At 34.3% G+C, this 20,508-nt stretch overlaps 1 pseudogene; it reads right to left on the bottom strand.

The window, feature by feature from the left end:
• Nucleotides 1-14,164: 14,164 nt before the first annotated feature.
• LOC113756192 lies at nucleotides 14,165-15,913 on the bottom strand (annotated as a pseudogene).
• Nucleotides 15,914-20,508: the final 4,595 nt, after the last annotated feature.

Genomic DNA, 20,508 nt, shown 5'->3' with positions numbered 1-20,508 from the left:
ACAACATTTCAGATCGATAAGGGTTTGCTTGAAAAAAAAAAATTTCAATCTATTTCTTTGTGAAACTTCTCATGTCATTAAGCACCATTTTTTTTCTTATGTCATTAAGCACTTACCAATATGAACATAGTAGCAAATGAGAATAATTTGACGCCACTAACTGGTAACACTTGGGGTCCAATACTGATATTGAAACGTGCACTGGACGCGTGTACTTTTGCTGCTTAATTAACTAGGCAATTTGCGAGAAACCATGAGTAGTAGTGTTGCGTGCAACACAACTTGTGGCTGTCCCGTTCCATGCCCCGGTGGCCGGTGGGTTTGCCTGCAGGTGTGCAGCGGGACGTAGGGAAGATGATCTCAGCAGTCAGCATAGAAACCCTTTGTAAGGTCTATGAAAATAAAAAAGGTCTATGAAAATAAAAAAAAAGGAAAGATTTTACTTGATGTTTATGACAAGTTAGATAATTTGAGGTGGCCCTATCTCCAAGAAAGCATATGAGGAGTTTGCATTAATTTGTGAAGAACGTTACCGACTAAAAGTAGTTAATTGTGCATAGGCTAATTTTCGGGTTAACGAACCGTTGCAATGTCACAACTCCGCAATACCTAATAACAATAATAATAATAACTCAAATGTAATCTGACGGAGTTGAACTTTATTCATCATTAACTTCGCTAATGTAAAAGTTACAAGATTCAAATGAAGGAAGACAAATCTAAAAAAAGGACCTGTTTCAAACTCGATAAGCTCACCAGTCACCAAGCAAGTGAACAAATCCAATTTTTCTTCTATTCAATCTCTGAAAAGAAAAAAAGTCATTGGAATGGTTGACCATGAGAATAATAATGGGTGAAGTAAAGAACATTAAAAAATCAAATGATCCATTTCAATTATAAATTACTCAACATGTTGGTTTTTCAAATATTTTCTAGTTGATTTAATTTGGAAAAAAAATAACAAACGTTAAATTACATTTAACGCCTTAATATTTTTTTTATGGATAATAGTTTTAACACTACATGGTGAGTCTCTGGAATTATGTAAAAACTAAAAAAAAAAGTAGAAACACAAGATTTTGTCCCAAATTCGCCCATATTTCTTAAGTAAATTTTGATAAATATTTAATTTTAATTTTAATCTATCATAGAGACTGAACCGTCGGCATTTTAAAATTATCTCATATAATTTAGGTTTTTAATTGAAGATGTACCTTTAATTTGTGTTGTTATATATAAATTTACTTGACACCTTTGCCTTAGGACTTTTACTTTTTTGGATATCAAATATCATTCTCTATTTCTCACTTCTTCTCTAAATCTCCATTCATCTTAGTATTAGGGTTTTTACAACACGTTATAGCTAAGAGGAGTTTTTTGAGCAAAAGAAAAAACGGAGGCTCTCTTGAACGAAAGTGAACACAAGATTTGCCCAAATTCTGCCCATATTTCTTCAAGTAAATTTTGAGGAAAATTTCTAACTCAAAACTGATTTTAATTTCTTATAGCTAATCTTACAAAACAAGAGTTCGTACCTCTTGATTTTTTTGGAAAAAATTATTTATTATGGGTATTGGATGTTGAAATTCATTTTGAAGCAATGGGTCTTGGTAACACTATTGTTGAAAAAAATGAATCTTCAAACCAAGATCATGCCAAAGCTATGATTTTCTTTGATCATCATTTAGATGAAAGATTAAAAATAGAGTATCTTACTGTTAAAGATCCTCTTGTCTTTTGGCAAGATTTGAAAGAAAGATTCGACCACCTGAAGTTGGTCGTTCTTCCAAAAGTCCGATATGATTGGCTTCACTTACGGCAGCAAGATTTTAAATCTGTCAACGAATATAATTCAGCCATGTTCAGAATCATTTTTCAATTATCATTAAGTGGCGAAAAAGTCACTGATAAAGATATGTTAGAGAAAATATTTTCTACTTTTCATGTCTCTAACATGCTCCTGCAGCAACAATATCGAGAGAAGGGATTTAAAAAGTATTCTGAACTTATTGTATGTCTTCTCTTGGCTGAACAAAATAATAAATTATTGCTGAAAAATCATGAGTCTCGACCAACTGGTGCAAGTCAATTCCCTGAAGCGAATGCGACTCAATTTCAAATTTTGGTCGAGGTCGTGGACGTGGCCTTGGCCGTGGACGCTATCATAGTATATTTGTGCCTCGTGAAAATTATAATCGTAACAAACAACAAAATATTTTTCAAAAGAGGGAAAATAACTACAATCAGAAAAATAGAAAAAAGAAAATTTATGAAGAAAAATACTACCGGTGTGGTATGGAAGGTCATTGATCCCGTACCTGTCGTACGATTGAATATCTTGTTGACCTCTATCAAGCATTATTGAAAAAGAAAGACAAATGTGTTGAGACAAATTTTATTGATCAAAAGAGTGATTATGATGATGATGATGATGCTGATATGACACATTTCGATGTAGCTGATTTCTTTGAGAATCTTGAAGATGTCAACAAATATCCTATGATTGTTTAGATATTTTATGATACTTTATATCTTTCATGTAATTTTATTTCTATTTAATATTTATTTTCGCATCTTTATTAATATTTATTTTTGTTTAAAATTTTCTTCTTGAAGAAAAAATGGATGCTAGATATTTGGGATTAAATAATGGTGATGATGACATTTGTCTCATTGATAGTGCTACCACGCACACTATATTGAAAAATAAAAAATATTTTTCTTATTTAAAAATGTGAGAGACAAATGTTAATACCATCAGTGGTAGTGCAAAATTGATTGAAGGTTCCAGAAGAGACACTCTATTTCTCCTTGAAGGGACTAAAATTGTCGAAAATAATGCACTACTCTCTCCCAAGTCACAAAGAAACTTATTGAGTTTTAAAGATATCTGCAAAAATGGATATTATATCGAGACAATGATTGAGACAAATGGTGACTTTTTATTAATCACAAGTATCATTTCTGGGCAAAAATGCGTAGTAGAAAAATTATCCTTTTTTTTTTTTGGCTTATATTATGCACAAATTAGTGCAATTGAAATTCATCACCTAGTAGATCAGAAGTCTACTCATCCTAATGATTTTATGATTTGGAATGATCATCTCGGACATTCCGAATCTATAATGATGAGACGAATAATTAAGAATTCATATGGCCACTCATTGAAAAATCAAAAAGTCTTAAAATCCAATGAATTCTCTTGTGTTGTTTGTTCTCAAGGGAAATTAATTATTAGACAATCGCAAGTTAAAATTGGAATTGAATCCCCTACATTTCTAAAACGAATTCATAGTGATATATGTGGGTCTATAGATCCACCATATGGACCATTTCGATATTTTATAGTGCTAATTGATGCATCAACTAGATGGTCACATGTATGTTTATGATCTACTCGCAACCTGGCATTTGCGAGATTGCTTGCTCAAATAATTAAATTGCGAGCATAATTTTCATATTATCCAATAAAAAAAATTCGCCTAGATAATGCTGGTGAATATTCGTTACATGCTTTTGACGATTATTGTATGTCCATTGAAATAACTGTTGAACATCCTGTAACTTATGTTCACACACAAAATGGTCTAGCTGAATTATTTATTGAACGGCTACAATTAATTGCTAGTCCATTGTTGATGAGGTCTAAATTTCTTTCATCTGCTTGGGGACATGCTATATTACATGCAGCAACACTTGTGAGATTAGGCCGACAAGTTATCATACTTATTCTCTCATACAATTAACTTTAGGTTATGAGCCCAATATTTCTCATTTATGAATATTTGATTGTGCGGTTTATGTTCCAATTACACTGCCCTAACGTCGTAAATTGGGCCCCCAAAGAAGATTAGCTATATATGTCGGTAATAAATCACTTTCAATCACTAAGTATACGGAACCATTGACAGGTGATTTATTTACTGCGAGATCTGCAAATTGTCATTTTGATGAATCACATTTTCCGACATTAGGGCGAGATAAAAATCAACCGAAAAAGGAAATCACTTGGAAAATATTATTGGATTTCCTTGATTCTCGTACTAAAGAATGTGAACTAGAAGTTCAAAGAATTATACATTTGCAAAAAATTACAAATCAATTACCGGATGCATTTAATGACTCCAGAAGAGTTACTAAATCACATATTCCTGCTAAAAATTCTCCGATTAAAATCGATGTCCCTGAAGGACACATTACAAGTGCTAATGAGTCTAAAGCATGCCTGAAGCATGGGAGATCTCTTGATTCCAAAGATAAAAATTCTCGAAAGAAAAGAGGAGTAGATGAATCAATAATTGTGACAAAATTCAACCTCCTGAAGAGGTCGCTTCTAAAAAGTCAACTCTTGAAAAGAATGAAACTATAGAAAACTCAATAAATTTTGTCACTTCAAAAAAAAGTTGGAACCGAAAAGAAATAATTATTGATAGTATTTTTGAATATAATATAGCACTTGATATTATGGCAGAAAACGAGAATTATGAGCCTAGATCGGTTGATGAATGTCGACGTAGAAATGATTGGCCAAAGTGGAAAGATGCGATCCAATCTGAATTGGACTCACTGGCTAAAAGAAAAGTTTTTGGCCCTGTAGTCCAAACACCTGAAGGTGTAAACCCAGTAGGATATAATGGGTATTTGTGAGGAAAAGAAATGAGAAAAATGAAATTGTGAGGTATAAAGCAAGACTTGTAACCCAAGAATTTTCATAAAAGTCTGGATTTGATTATGATGGAACGTATTCACCTGTAGTAGATGCCATCACATTTAGATATCTTGTGAGTTTTGCAGTACATGAAAAACTAGATATGCGTCTAATGGACGTTGTTACTACATATTTATATGAAAATCTTGAAAATGATATTTATATAAGAATTTCCGAAGGATTCAACATGTCTGAAGCATGCAAATCAAATCCTAAAGATATTTATTCTATTAAATTACAAAGATCTTTGTATGGGCTCAAACAATCTGGACGTATGTGGTATAACTGTCTCAATGAATGTTTAACTAAAGAAGGTTATACAAATGATCCAATATGTCCATGCATTTTTATCAAGAAAAATAGATCAAATTTTGTGATAATTGCTGTATATGTTGATGATCTAAATTTGATTAGAACTCCTGAAGAGATTCAAAATAGTGTTGAATGTTTGAAAAAGGAATTTGAGATCAAAGATATTGGAAAGACAAAATTCTGCCTTGGTTTACAAATTGAGCATTTGAAAGGTGAAATTTTTGTACGTCCACCAAATTGCTTATATCTGGAAGGTATTAAAATGATTTTATATGGATAAGGCACATACATTAAGTACTCCAATGGTCGTCAGATTATTAGATCATAATAAGGATCCTTTTAGAAAACAAGAGGAAAATGAAGAGATACTTGATCCTGAGGTACCATATCTCAGTGCAATTAGTGCACTAATGTATTTTGCTAATTGTGCAAGACCTAATATATCATTTGCAGTGAATTTATTAGCAAGATTTAGTTCCTCGCCCACAAGACGGTATTGGAATGGTATTAAACATTTTTTTTCGCCATCTCCAAGGAACAGTTGATCTTGATTTATTTTATTCAAATAAATCTAATTCTGAATTACTTGGTTATGCTAATGCTGGGTATTTATCTGACCCGCATAAAGCAAGATCTCAGACTGATTATCTATTTACATATGGAGGTACAGCCATTAAACAATCATTAGCTGCCATTTCATCGAATCATGCTGAAATAATAGCAATTTATGAGGCCAGTCGAGAATGTGTTTGGTTAAAATCAATGGCCCACTACATCCGGAAGAGTTGTAGGTTATCCTCCGAAAAAAAAATCCTTCAACTATATTATATGAAGATAATTTAGCTTGTATAGCTCAATTGAAAGGAAGATATATTAAAGGAGATAGGACGAAACATATTTCACCAAAATTCTTTTTTACTCATGAGTTGCAAAAGAATGGTGAAATTGATGTGCAACAAATCCGATCAGATAATAATTTGGCAGATTTATTTACCAAGGCATTGCCAACTGCAATATTTGAGAAATTGGTGAAGAATATTGGAATGCGACGATTAAAAGATCTCAAATGATGTTTGCATCAGTGGGAGAAATTAATACACAGAAATAATGTACTTTTTTTCTTTCATTAGGATTTTTGTCCCAATGGATTTTTTCTTAGTAAGGTTTTAACGAGGCATATTCTTTGTGTAATAGACATTCAAGGGGGAGTGTTATGAAATAACTAAAAGTGTGGATGTCCTTTTGTATTCCCAAGAGAATTAATTCTTGATTTATTATTCCATTATGTATAGAAGTTACAATTCATAAATTTATTCATGTAGTGGAGGAACCATTTCATAGGTTTCTTCATATTCTTGTAGTAATAGGTGTTTAATAAGATTGATGTACCTTTAATCTTGTAGTACCTATATATAGAGGTATATTGACAACTTTTGGGAGGACTTTTGTATTTGTTGGAATATCATTCTCTATTTCTCTACTTCTTTTTCTAATATCTCCATTCATACTATAGTAGTTTATTAGTTTTACAACATATAGTAGATTAATTACAATATTGCGTGGAGCATCTCTACTAGAGGTAATGGCAAAGCAAGAAAGATACAGCTATGCCTTGTTGTTTTCAGGCTACATATTGCCAATGTTTTGAAACTTGGACCGTTAATTGAACCGGTGAGGTGTTCGGATCGGGATTTAATCGGTCGGACCGATTCAATCCTGGTTCAATGAATTTTTTTTTTTAAAAATAATTTATATAAATATATATGTGCAAAATAAGACATGCAATAATGGACTAATTTAAGACTTTATATGATCAAAATTTTAATATTTTCAAGGAACTTGGATTTTCACGAATAAAAATTATAAGTTGAAACAAATAAATTTCATTTCAATTTTAATTATATCAACCAAAAAATAATCTTAAATTCAACCCAAAAATACCACAATATTCTAAAATTATACAAAATTCATGTCTAGGGGAATTAGATATTGTGAGTTTAAATTTTAATTTGCATTTTTGGGATTTAGAAATTACAACTTAAAAAAAACGTTTGGAGTTTGAAAGAAATCACGAAAATAGAAAATAGAGATGCAAACTTAATAAGAGACAAAAAAATGGGAAGAAAGTGAGTGAATGTGTCATTTAATAATTAGTCTTTAGGATAAGGAAAACTTATTCTTTTTTTAAATTTTCTTTTTCAATTTAATAGACAAAAACCAAACAACTGCCGGTTCAACGATTCAATCCGAGTCGCACAATTCGAATAGTTCTTATTGATTTTAAATCCAATCAACCTAAAATATGAACCAGATGGGAGTTATGAATAGTTCGCAATTCAACCATTCGAACCGGCCAATTCAATTTAATTTTCAAAACAATGCATACAGCTTTATGCCTATGCCTCCACTAGTATGTCATCTCTGAGGTTAGTGGTAACGAACATTTCCGCCATCTTTGCATGAACCTTTCTTTTATCATACACAACTAAAAGGGAAAGCAAGATAGAAAGAATCAGTGTGGCTTATGTTCTTTCAATTAAAATTTGTGTGTGTTTTATTTATTTATTACCGTTAAGCTTATCCAATTTTTACGCTTTTTTGTTTCCGAAAGTAGCTTTAGACTTTCTAATGATATTGAAACAAGCAGCAAGATTTATCTCAAATAACCTACTTCCCTCTAAATTGATATCATGTAGTATAATATAATTGTCTAAGCATACAATGAATGAAGTCATGAACATTTGTTTGTTTAAGCTCATTTGCAATTATTTTTATGCATTTGGAGCAATCGTTTTGACGATTATTTGTTTTGAATGTGCTTTTGTTAATGCACAAATTGCCACGTTAAATATGCAACTTGCGGGACGGGTATTTAACCTGGACCCACCATTTAATTTATATCTTGTCATTGGTAAAGAAATTAATTTTAGATAAATAGCTAGGTAGGTGATTGGCAAAAACATAATAATTAATCTCGCCATGGTTTACAAAACAAAAATTGATGACCATTGCTATCGTTTTAATCTTACTAATTTTGCAAAGGTAAGGAATAATATATTAGAGTAAGTTGAATACAACTAATAAAACCCAGAGGAGTTAAGTCGAACAAGAAGACATGAGTTAAAAAGAGTAACAAAAGCAACGGCGATTTGCTTGTTCAATAATATATCAAATTCCATTTTCGTTGTTCTTCTTTTGTGGGCATGGCATTATACGTTCATTGCGTGACGGCTACATTCGATACTTTAATAAGAATAGTAGTGTATGGTTAGATAATAACTTGACTATTGTTGAAATCTCGATCTTGGAGAATTATATCAGATAGCAATAATTACATGTTGTCCACCGTTCCTTAGATATTTTTGGTCAATTTTATGTAAAAGAAGTATCATATGCCTTTAAAAACTTTACACTTTCGGCTAGCATGATATACAATTTTGCTTTCATACACAAGTTTTATGTCAATTGTTTTATATGTTCCAAAAATTGCATAATCTCAACTTTTATTCTAATTTTCCTGAAATACATTATATTCTTAGAAAAAGTGTGTCCCAAAAATATTTAATGACAGTTAAAAACACGAGCTTTTACCCTAAATTACACTATGTAGCTGCATTGAAAATTTCTTGTGTAGCTTTTCTTTTTGTTTATGGTTAAGACTGTAAGTTGAATTTGTTAATCTATTGTTGAGGTTTCTAAAATGGTTTATCATCTTGCAAAATGTCGAGTGAATTATGAAATTAATCATACAAAATACGTTAATGAAATTTAGAATCACACTTCGAACGAGAGGATAAAACATTTCGGTAAGCTACAGAATAGAAACTAGTCAATCCTTTTTGAACTTTTCTTCCCACTATATTTTAAGGGAGTACTGCACAATAATATGAAATTCTAAGTGGAAATTCAGCAAGAATTTTTAAGGGAAATGAAAAAAATAGAAGAGAAATTCACTATGTTCGAGCAATTTATAAGAATTAATGGATTGCTAAAAAGTTTTGGACGAGATTGTAGTCAATACACTAATTCCACCTTTCATTAAAAAAATTTTTGGCCTAGACAAGGTGATATATAACGCTTTCCTGACTTTTTTTTTTTTTCCTTTTCCACACATTTTAAAAAGCCAAAATATACTGATGTCCTACCCTTTTTCTCCACCCCACCTCTCTTGCCCAAAATATGCTTCATATCTCCAACCACCTCTCTTGCCTTCCTCTGCCGTACTCCCCGTATCTTTCTCATTCTCTATTCCACCCCCACTACCACCCTTTCTCTTTTCCTACCCGTCTGCTCCTCTTTCACCAACCTACTCCCCACCTCCAGCCTCCTCCTCATCTCCCTCCTCCACCCTACCCCTTCTTCGTTCCACCCTCCACCCTCCACCATCAACTTTTCCCTTTTCCTTAAAATACTTATCCGCACCTCCAGCAATTTCCTCCCCATCTTCAACCTCCTCTCTGTCTCCTGCATCTGCCTCCTGCAAACTTTGGACTCTATCCCATGTCTTGCCTAGCTGAGCACGAAATTTGCTATTGTACCACCAAGGCACCAACTATAATTCTTTTGGTGACATTGGCGGCAGTAGTAGGTTATGTGGTATTTTATGGGTTGGAGTGCAAAGAAATGTTCAATGATGAACGATTAGAGGCATATACCAGTATTGTTCGCCTATTTTTGTTGGTTAGAGGCATTTTCTCAAAATGCTTGTTTCCACTTTTATCTGTTGTACCGATCTAGTAGAAGCGTGAAAGATTAGTAGAGTTAGTGAGTGCAATTAGAACATGGAAAGCATGTTCTTTGGACTAGTAGCTGTTTCATTTATGAGATAGTAGCTGGTAAATAATCAGAACAACCGATCAACAAGGTTTACCTGATAAAAGCATTTTTTTTTTCACTCTGTGTATTAACACTTGATAATAGAAGTCTTAATTATAAAAGAGGGCAACTACCCGCATATCAACTTGTGCATACTCATTAAACCACAATGGCACATTGGAGTCCCATTTGACATCTTTAACTAGTTTAATTGCAAATTTGGCTAGCTTATTATGGCAACAAACATTTCCTTCCTTTGAACAAAAGAGAAAGTACACTATTCCAACAACTTTCTCAAATTTAGCTAGCCTGTGACAACATGCATATTTTAGTTACTTTTATATTTTCAATTACTTTTATCTTACACATGAAATTCTTATATACAAATTGCAAGCATTCATTGTCAAAATAGAGAAGAATAAGATATTTTGCAATGTAGCAAAGGTTTTTAAGTTCACCAATAAAGATTCAATCCTAATCTTTCCCTTCCAGTCCTATCTTTCTGTTTGAAGGGTGTAGTCCACAACTATATTCATGCATCACAAGTACTAAACAGCAACATATATGTCTTATATTATAATTGGATAAAATATAGAAAATTGCATTGTGATATATCATAAAACTCCCCTCTACCTTATCGTTTAAAAATACTAGAAAACTTCCCTATGCTTTGGACTGATGTGGAATGTGGACGTAAACCATCATTATGGATGGAATTGTGTAAATATCCATATCCATATAACCCCTATTTTAAAAGCACTTAAGGTTAACTGAGGGGTTCAATCATAATTTTAGAAGATTTTCTTACATTACTGAAGATAAAAGTCAAGTTGGGGGTGTAATTATAATTTCATGAAATTTGTTGCCTACCCCAACCTTTTCCACCCGATTAAACAAACAACAACAGTCCACATTTTCTTTTCTTTTTTCTTTTTCTTTTCCTTCCATCAACCTCTCTTTTTTCCTTCCTCTAATACATCTAACAGCACCGCTACCACTTCCATCGTCATCGCGACCATCATCACCATTTTCATGGTCATCTTCATCACCATTGTACTTCTATACTACACTTTCAAGCATTGGCAGAGCCACATGCAAGCATGCAAGCAAGTGTGGTCAATTGACCCCACTTAACTTTGGAAAAATTAGATTTTAGTATTGGAAAATTTATAAAATTTTAAAGTTGTATCTTATTTGACCCCACTAAATTTTAACGAATTCTCTTTTCTATATACAATGACCACTAAACAGTTGAAAATTCATAATTGTTACCGTCACAAGAATTTTGAATTTATTTTAAGTTATTTATGGAAGTTATTTCAAGAATAAATTCTTCCTAAATTTCCAAAAATAAGGGATGGGCTTCCTTGAGTGGAGTGAAAAACCAAATCTTTCAAACTTCAAAGTTTCTAAAAACTAGAAATTTTCAAGTAGGTGCTAAATTGTTTATCTATAATACGAAATTAAGTTATTATGTTTTTTATTTATAACAAGCTATAGACAAATTTCTTTAAAAAAAATCCATAGAAGATCAAGTTGACAATAATTCACAAAATAGTTTAAAAAAATCACGAGCTTTAGTTCCTTATATTGAAAAGATGTGTTTAACCAAATTGATAATGAATTAATTTTGCAACGTTTTTAAAAGATGAATAATCGTATGATACAACTATAATTTGTATGTAATTTTAGTAATTTTTATTTTTTTACTTTATATTTTAATTTTTGCTTTGTAAAAGTTTTAATGTACTGCCTAAAAAAATAAGTTTTACTTGACCCCACTTACCATGGGTTCTTGGCTCCACCCCTACTTTCAAGTCAAATCTTGGTTTTATCTCGAATTCAAGTATTTTCACACCTTTTCATATTAAATTGATATCGTATTATTGTTTCATGGGTCCTAATGATCATTCTAACATAGTTTTTATAAGATTTAATGGCGATTTAATGAGAGAACGAAAACTAGACCCATTTCGATTTTGGGTCCTTTCACCAATTTTTGGTCATTGTCGGTCAAAATTGCACAGTGGAATCACGATGTATGTAAAAAATGGAGTTTGTGGGATAGATTGTGATTCAGATATTTTACATAGATTGTGATTCATGTTTAAAAGTTTGTGGGATAGATTATGATTTGTGATTATAATTGTGATTCGTATGATTCAGATATTTTACATAGACTGCGATTCTTGGATTGGAATTGTCATGTGAATCACATTTGGGATAGATTGTCATTTCACCAATTGTGATTCATGTAAGATTGTGATTCATGTTTAAAAGTTCGAACATCCTAAGTTGATTGTGATTCACCAATTGTCATGTGTTTGATTGGAGTAAGTGACTGTTGAACAAATCTAAAGGGGTGAGGGAAAAAACTAATTGTCTACTAATTTGAATATTATTTCTGATGATTTGATTATTGGATATTGTTAAGCCGCTACCTGTTGTGGTGCTCTACTATTGATGGCTTGGGATTTGATGAATTTTGAGTGAAATGACTGACATGGATTGGAAGCAAGAATAGAAAGAGACGAAGGAGAGTGTGGGCGGTGGGGACGTAGTGGGCTCCGATTCATGGTGGGATCTCAGTTGGGCTATTATATGAATTAGGATGTTTCGAAGGTTATTTGTGAAATTTTCAAGTTCTAGTATCATTTGATCTCCACAACTTCAACCGGCTTAACAGACAATAGTTATACCCAATGACGGAGTCAAGGGGAATGAGGGGCATGGCCCTCTCTGAGTTTTGAAAATTTTAATTCATATTATATGATCTATGTGCAAAATAAAGTTGGCCCCTCTTAATTTTTTACAATTTAATTTATATTATGAGAGTTTATATATATATATATATATATATATATATATATATGAATTAGCCACCTTTGAATTAATTCTTTCTTCAAAAAAAATTATTTATTATTTATTGTGCTATTTATTTAACTTTCAAAAAGTAAACATACAATCGATGATTCATAGTAAATTGACCCAATTTGATATATTATAATAAAAAGATCCAATTCATAATTATCAATGGGTTAAAACAAAAATAATTACTTTAATGGCTCATATACAAATATACAATTTAGCCCAATTAATTGGACTCATTCTCACTCTTCTTGTAATAACTGCAACTACAGATTAGGTATTTTCAATTATGAAGATAATCAAGACAAAGTTCCGAAACAAGATGGAAGATAATTGCTTGAATGATTGCCTAATTCTATACAAAGAAAAGAAAGTTGTTGGAAAATTTAGCACTAATTCAATCATAGATAAATTTACTTCTAAAAAAAAACATAAAACTCAATTTATTTTTAATAAAAGAGTTTGAAATTTTAGTGTATGTTGACATAACTTTTATCATTTTTTAATGTAAACTAGTTTTATTTATATTGCATAGTTTTTTTTTTTTTTTTGTACAGGCGATATATTGGAGCATCTTCTTATAAATATGCAATTTGGGTGGTTTGTGATATTATAAGATATTTAATCAAGGGTTATTTCTTGTCTTAATTCATTATGACTATGGTTCATATTTATGAAATAGACATACCTTTATAATTAAAGTTAATATTTGATATTGTTAGATGTCATATATTTAAATAGATAAAAATTATTTTGAACATTTTACCCCCTCCCCCCGGCGCCACGATAAAAATCTTGGCACCATCACAAGGTATAATTGCTACGGGTTATGTGAAGACAATAGTTTAGGACATCAGTCTAAAATAGCTTCAAAAGTGTACCTCTGTATTTTATGATTGTATTTGGAACATCAGGTCAGCTCTCTCTTCCTAAGCTAGTATCCGCTGAAAAATTCAACAATGTAACGTAGTGAAGCAAATGGCCTTTGTGGGGAAGAGATGTTTTTAGGTCGGTGGATCACGAATCACAAATGCTTTCAACCAAAATAGTGGTTAGCTATTTGTAAAGGTGTAAGAATATGAACCAAGACTGAAAAAGTAAGCGGTTATTTGAATTGCAACTTCTCAAGAGTTTTTAGAAACAAATTAGTGTAACATTTTTTTTAAGATAGGATTTATATATGTGAATTAAAAAAGTAATTGAACAATATATTAAAAAAATTTATTTATAAAAATATTAAATTTTTTTTGGGGATAAGAGCAATCCAAACTGGGCTCAAGTAATTTATTTGGAACACACACCACGTACGTGCACGAAAAGGAAAGAAACACATTCCACACACATATATTCACACATTTATTGCACAAAATAGGGATAACAACCTCAAAATAATGCCATCAACAACAAGGATTTGAAGCGCGGTGAGAAACAAAACATGTATAAAAGTGCATTGCTGCTACATACAAAAATTCTATTAGAACTTGCATTGCTGAATTATTTGAACACAATTTGATCTCGATCCTAAGAATTAAGCATATATATCAAATCACAGTGAATAAAGATAATGAGGAAGCCGAGGCTCAACGGCGGCAACAAGCGGGAACTTCCTTGGTGTTGAAAGCCCGAAGATTTCTTCCATGTCCAACTCCTCAGGATTCAGATCTCCTGGCAACTTCCAGTTGTATCCATGTAAAAGATTGGCCAAAGTGGATTGGACAACCTTAAGGCCTAAACTGTACCCCGGGCACATTCTTCTTCCAGAACCAAAAGGCAACAACTCGTAGTCTTGCCCTTTTACATCAATTTCCTTTCCAATGAATCTGGCAGGGCAAAATTCCTGGGGGTTTTTCCACAATTCGGGATCCCTTCCAATTGTCCAAACATTAACGAGAACTCGAGTTCCCTTCTGGATATCATACCCTGCAACATTGCAATCTTCGCGGGCACATCTTGGCACCAGCATTGGTGCCACAGGGTGCATACGCAGTGTTTCTTTAACAATGGCTTCTACATAAGGAAGGTTTGGGATGTCCTTCTCTGTTACCCATCGGTTCTGACCGATAACCCTGTCAAGTTCTTGGATTGCCTTTTCGAATAATTCTGGGTTTTTCAGCAACTCCGAAATGGCCCATTCGACTGTCATCGCTGAGCTCTCTGTTCCACCAACAAGTAGGTCCTGGAATTCATTCATTATTCGAAAACATTTCAGTGCAATTATTAAAGTTTATATATGTGTATATATATATATATATATATATATATATATATATATTACAAATAGAACCACTATACCAGAGTGAATGCCTTGACTCCATGCCTCTCCAGCTTCACCTCTAAAGTCTGATCCTCCGCAAGGTCCAGAAGGACGTCCACCATGTCCTTGCTTACACGATTCTGTTTGTCATTCCTCATCCTGGCCGCGTTATGCTCATCCAGGACATGCTCTAGAAACCAGTCGAATTTCTTGCTCAGGGCTTTCAGCCTCCAAGAAATTCAGTCAAGGTATCGAATCACCAATGTTAAAGACTCCATTCAGCAAAAGGAGCTCATCCATCATCTTCACGAACTCTTCCGGCGTGACGATTGAGTTCTGATCAGACTGGTCCAAGTATCTTTTCCCCAACACCATCCTGCTAATCACATTCAAGGTCATAGTTGTGAGGTGATCTTTCAACAAGACAGGCTTGCCTAATGATTGGAACAGCCCCTGAAGAAGTGAATTCATTTCTTCCACCCGAATATGTTCATAGGACTCGAGTCTTTTTGCGCTGAACAATTCCATGAGGCACATCTTATGCACCTGGCGCCAGTATGGTCCGTAAGGGGCCAAAGAATGTTGGAGTAGTTGTAGCCGGTATACTTTCCGGCGATTGTTTTGGGCCTATCAGCAAAAGTGGCGTCCATGGTCTTGAGGAAAACTTTGGCCATCTCCACGGAGGAGCTGACCACAACGGGGAAGGAGCCAAAACGGAGGTGCATTAGGGGACCATATGTTAGGGATAGTTGATGGATTGAACGATGAGGGAGGGTGCCAATGAGGTTTAAATTTCCAACGATAGGCCAGGGCTTTGGACCTGGTGGGAGGTTGAGTTTTTTCTGATGAAAACGCCTACAAAGGAGCGCGATGACCATCGTTGCAAGCCATGCGACTGCGTAGGCGGCCCAACTGGTGGTGGGGGTGAAAGAAATCTCCATTTCTTTTGGTGTGTGTGTGTGTGTGTTTGGAAGGGTGTTTTAATGAGCATGGAGCCTTGAAGGGGTGCTATATAAAGTTGTGGAACTGGCCGAGTAATTAACTACTACTGCCAAGAACTCATTGTTTACTATTATGAACGGTCAGTCGGCCAATGGTCAATTGAAATCAATGTTTTAAAAGACGATGGCGGACCAGGGGCAGGAACGGTTGCACTTGCAACCGTTTGCAACCGTTCCTGAAGGTTATGCGTATTTTGCACATGGCATAATTTTGTTTAGACATAGTGTAACTTACTTTCCACAATGTGTAATTTTAGAACAAAATTTTGTGGGTCTCACACATGTTATTAAAAACGAGGTACAAAATGAGATTTGTACCGTACAATTTTTTTTTTGCCAAATTTTGGCCGTAAATTTTTAGGGACGGTCCACTTGATGACCATCCCTGCCCCAAATCCGGCGAAGGCATTGCAAATGGGACGAAAGGCCCAAGCGTAAGCCCCACAAATTTTTATTTTTAAAATATATATAAATATGATATATATTATAAAAAATTCATTTGAAGATATAAATAAATATAATAAAATTAGATAAAATTAAGAAAATTTATACAAAAAAAGAATTATTATTGTATAACTTCAACTGATAATTTAAGAAACATGCATATTAACATTAGCTGCACCAAAAAGCAAAACAATTAACATTACAAAAAGTTCAATCTTAGAAACAAACTAGTCACAATTAAAAGTCACCACATTATCAAGCATTTAAATTACAAATACATAAATTCAAGTAGACACAAACTTCAAAGGTTAATTGTTCAACAAACACACTTAAATAGTATCAAAAATAAAATACCAAATTAGCAACCATATTGCTTATAATACATAACAAGGAATAGCACCAATAATTAGAAATAAACTGACAAATAAAATGATACTATTCATTGTAGACACCAAATTTTAGCTCAAGATCATTTACTCTTTATTTCTTAGTTTTTGTTTTTGTCATGTTTGTTTTATTCATTTTTAGTTTTTAGTTTTTTTAGTTTCATGTTGTTATTTTATTTTTAAGCTTTTAGCATGGAATTTCTCAAAAGAAAAAAGAAAACAATGGAAAATGTAGAAAAAGATTGAAAAATGTCCATTTTTTGTTGTTTTAGTGGTTTAGATTTTTTTTTAAAATTATTATTATTATTGTTACTTAGTTTTGTTGACAATTTTGTTAATTTGTTATTATTATTTATTTATCTTTATTTTTATCAATTTTGCTTGATGAAAAAAAGAAAAAAAAAGAAAAAAAGAAAAATGATGATGAGAATCGCGGCACGCAAGCTGCGTTTTGGTCGCAGCTTGCAAGAGAACTTTGGGGCAGCCCCTGGCTGCAAATTGCAGAAGAAGGACTGAAGGTTTTAGGGTTGGGTACCCCGTATAAGTAGAATAAAAAGCTACAGCCGCAAGGGGGAAAGTTGGAGAGAGTTAAGCGGCTGAAAAGAAAACAAAGGAGAGGAAGCTTTTCTGGGCAAAAACAAAACCGAGAGAAAAGGAAAAAATCTGGGCTGAGGTCTGAGAGAGAAAGAGAGTAGGGAGCAAGAGGGGAGAGCAAGAAAGAAACCATAGGAGGGAATCACGGCTGGGCAAAAGCTTAGAGGTTTTTGGGGGGAGAGCATCGACAGACTAAAAGAAAAACTGAGCGAGGGTTTTGGAGTGAGAGAGAGTTAGCGGCTAAGAAAAACCCGAGAGAAAAACAGCGTAGGAAAGAGGGAGATTCTGTGACGGCAAAAAGGAAAAACTGAGAGCAAGAGGGAGTTGACGGCTGAAAAACGAAAAGAAAAATCAGAAGCCGCAAGAGAGAGAGGAGGCAGCGTAAGATGACTGAGGAGTAGGAACAGAATACAGAGGGCTACGGAGAGGTTTTAGAGACCAGAAAAACTAAGAGGGAGTTGACGGCTGGAATTTGGAAAAAACAAAAGGAAAACCAGAGAGATTGAGAGTCGGGGGCTGGGTGAAAAGCTGAGATTGGAAAAGGGCTTCGGACAGGAAGAGCAGAGCGAAAATGAAAAGCTGGAGTCCATCGCCTTTGCCGGCAAGAACATTTCAGTCGACTTCAGTTGCGGGACGGCAAGCTTCGTCTCTGGAGCCCTCGGTCTAGTCAACGGCGCTTTGCTCCCATTGCCGGCGTTCGTCGAACACCACCAGTACCGCCACCATCCGGATTCGGTTCAAGTTCAGAAACCCAGTGCACTGTAAGCCTTCTCTTTAAAATGCAGCTCTTTTCAAGTTCTTGAGACATGTCTTCCGTGATTTTTGCTTATGGCCATATTTCTGTGTGGTCTGTTGGTTTGTTCTCTATTCCTTTAGCCTTCCGTTGATTTTTTGTTTCATTTCGTACAGCTTGCACTCATTTGGTCTTGTTGCTTGTTTATTTCTTTCGCTTTTACTTGTCCCTCCTGCAATTTATTGAAGCTTAGAAGTCAGTTGCACAAGTTTCTTGTCCTCGTTCGTTGTATGTAAGTCTGCCAAGAGTCCTGTTGTTAATGGGTGGCTAGCTATGTTTGTTGGGAAATGGTTTTAAGGTCTTGCATGTTTCTTTGTTTGCCAAGGTTTGCATGTTAGCAGAAAATTGCAGCTGGCTTTAGCGCTAAAAGTCTTCATGAATTATCGAAGCTTGATGTTGCAGAAATTCTCTTCGGGTCTTGCATAAAGGTCTCATTAGAATTTGCATGATTTTCTGCTATGCTTTCATTTGCTGTTTGTGAAAGCTTTGGTCTTGCTGCTTAGTTTGAAGTTAAGCTAAACCTCCATTTGCCAGAAGGAAAATGCAGCGGCTTGTTTGTTTTGGCTCCAGAAATTCTTGCTGCGTTTTTCGTCTCTCCTTTTGCTGCGTTTTCATCCTCATAATTTGCTGTCTTCTTTTCTTCTCGCAAATAGCTCATATAAACGCAAATAGCTCATATAAACTGATAAACTGGTTTTGGCCATTTTCTTTTGCTAGCTTAATTTCATGTTGAAGGGGAAGTGGGTGAGTGGTGTTGAGTTTGTATAGTTGGGTCTTAAACATTTGAGCTAGGATCACAACCTTGCTGTAAAATGATCAACTCCAGTTGCCGAATGCTTGCTGGATTTTTCTTCAAGTATTTGTGTGATTTTTCTTTCGATGTTTGCCATTGTTGGATGTTGAAATTGTGTTGCATGTTGCTAAGATAAGGTTTTTAGATGTTTTGATTGAATGGTTGTGATCAAATTTAGTGTTAAAAGTTGATATTTGTTTGTGGAAATGCAAGTTGCGTTGGTATTCTTGATTGCAGAAATTTTCTTTTTTTCCTTGTTGCAGACTATCCCACGTTAATTTGCATGAGCTGCATGAAAAACCTTCAGAAAAATTACATTTCAACCCCCCAAGTCTCTTCTTGTTCCACTATGACCCAACCAATTGAATGATTTCCTCAATTTGGCCCTTGGTAGCTTTTAATTTTACAACTTCATTGCTTGTTTGTTTCAATTGACTACCATGCTTTGTTTCAATTGCACTTAATTCATGGTTTTAGGGGCTTTATGACCAAGTGAGTTTGTGTTTGCCTATTTTCTTTAATTTTTTCCAATAAATTGGTGCCTTGACCATTTCTTTTATTTTGGAGGATAAATAAGTGATTTCACTTCATTGGGCCCCAATTGCAAGGGAGGTAACCTCTATCTCCTTGATTTTCATTTCTCCTATGTGATCCAACGTGCTAAGTGTGAATTGCATGTCTACGTTGCTTTCCTTACCTCCTTGCATGCATTTACTTGCTTTTACTTTTATTTAAGTTTTTATGGGGTATGTGTACACCTCTTGGCTTGTAATAGATAGGGCTCGGAGAGCATCTGTCCATTTCCCCTTCCCCTTGATTGCTTGTTTTTGTTGTTACGTGTTAAATTGCTTTAGTAGGCTCTTGCATCTAGTCGAGCATGCTAAGTGCTACGTGCTACGTGTTTACGAGCGTTTTGGCATGTCTACTTGCTTTCATAACCATGAATGAATGGAATTGATGAATGTACGTCACCACACTAGTCCAACGCTAGTTGTGGCTCATTATTTCATTAGGAATTCATAGAAAGGGCTAGTCCAACGCTAGACCCAATAGGATTTTTCCTTTGTTTTTCATTAATGCATTATTTGCCTGTTCACTACATATCAAGCATTTCCCTTAGTTTTATCATTTGGCATGCTCCTCGACTCCCTTTCCCCTCATTTTAGGTTTTGCATCCCATACTAGCTATAGGGTTCATTTTGCTTGAGTGTCCCCTTCCGATAAGGGAAACGAGCGAGTGTGGCTACTCGATAGCCTTAGCACGCTAGTTTCGCCTTCTAATCAAAGGGAAAATCAAGTCACGATTTAGGTCTCCCCGTACCCAATATGCATGAATTCCCTAGACTCATGCATTCTCAATCCACTCTATCATTACACTTTCACTTTTGTCTCATTTGCACACATGCACCTTTTTATCACCTTCACTTGCACACGAACACATTTTTGTCTCCACTTGCACACGAACCCTTTTATCTTCACTTGCACACGAGCATTTTATCTTCACTCGCACACGAGTACTTTCATCTACATTTGCACACCT

The sequence above is a fragment of the Coffea eugenioides genome, unplaced genomic scaffold, assembly GCF_003713205.1.
Source record: "Coffea eugenioides isolate CCC68of unplaced genomic scaffold, Ceug_1.0 ScVebR1_2043;HRSCAF=3002, whole genome shotgun sequence".
Lineage (NCBI taxonomy): Eukaryota > Viridiplantae > Streptophyta > Magnoliopsida > Gentianales > Rubiaceae > Coffea > Coffea eugenioides.
This window is presented reverse-complemented; position numbering and strand designations above follow the sequence as displayed.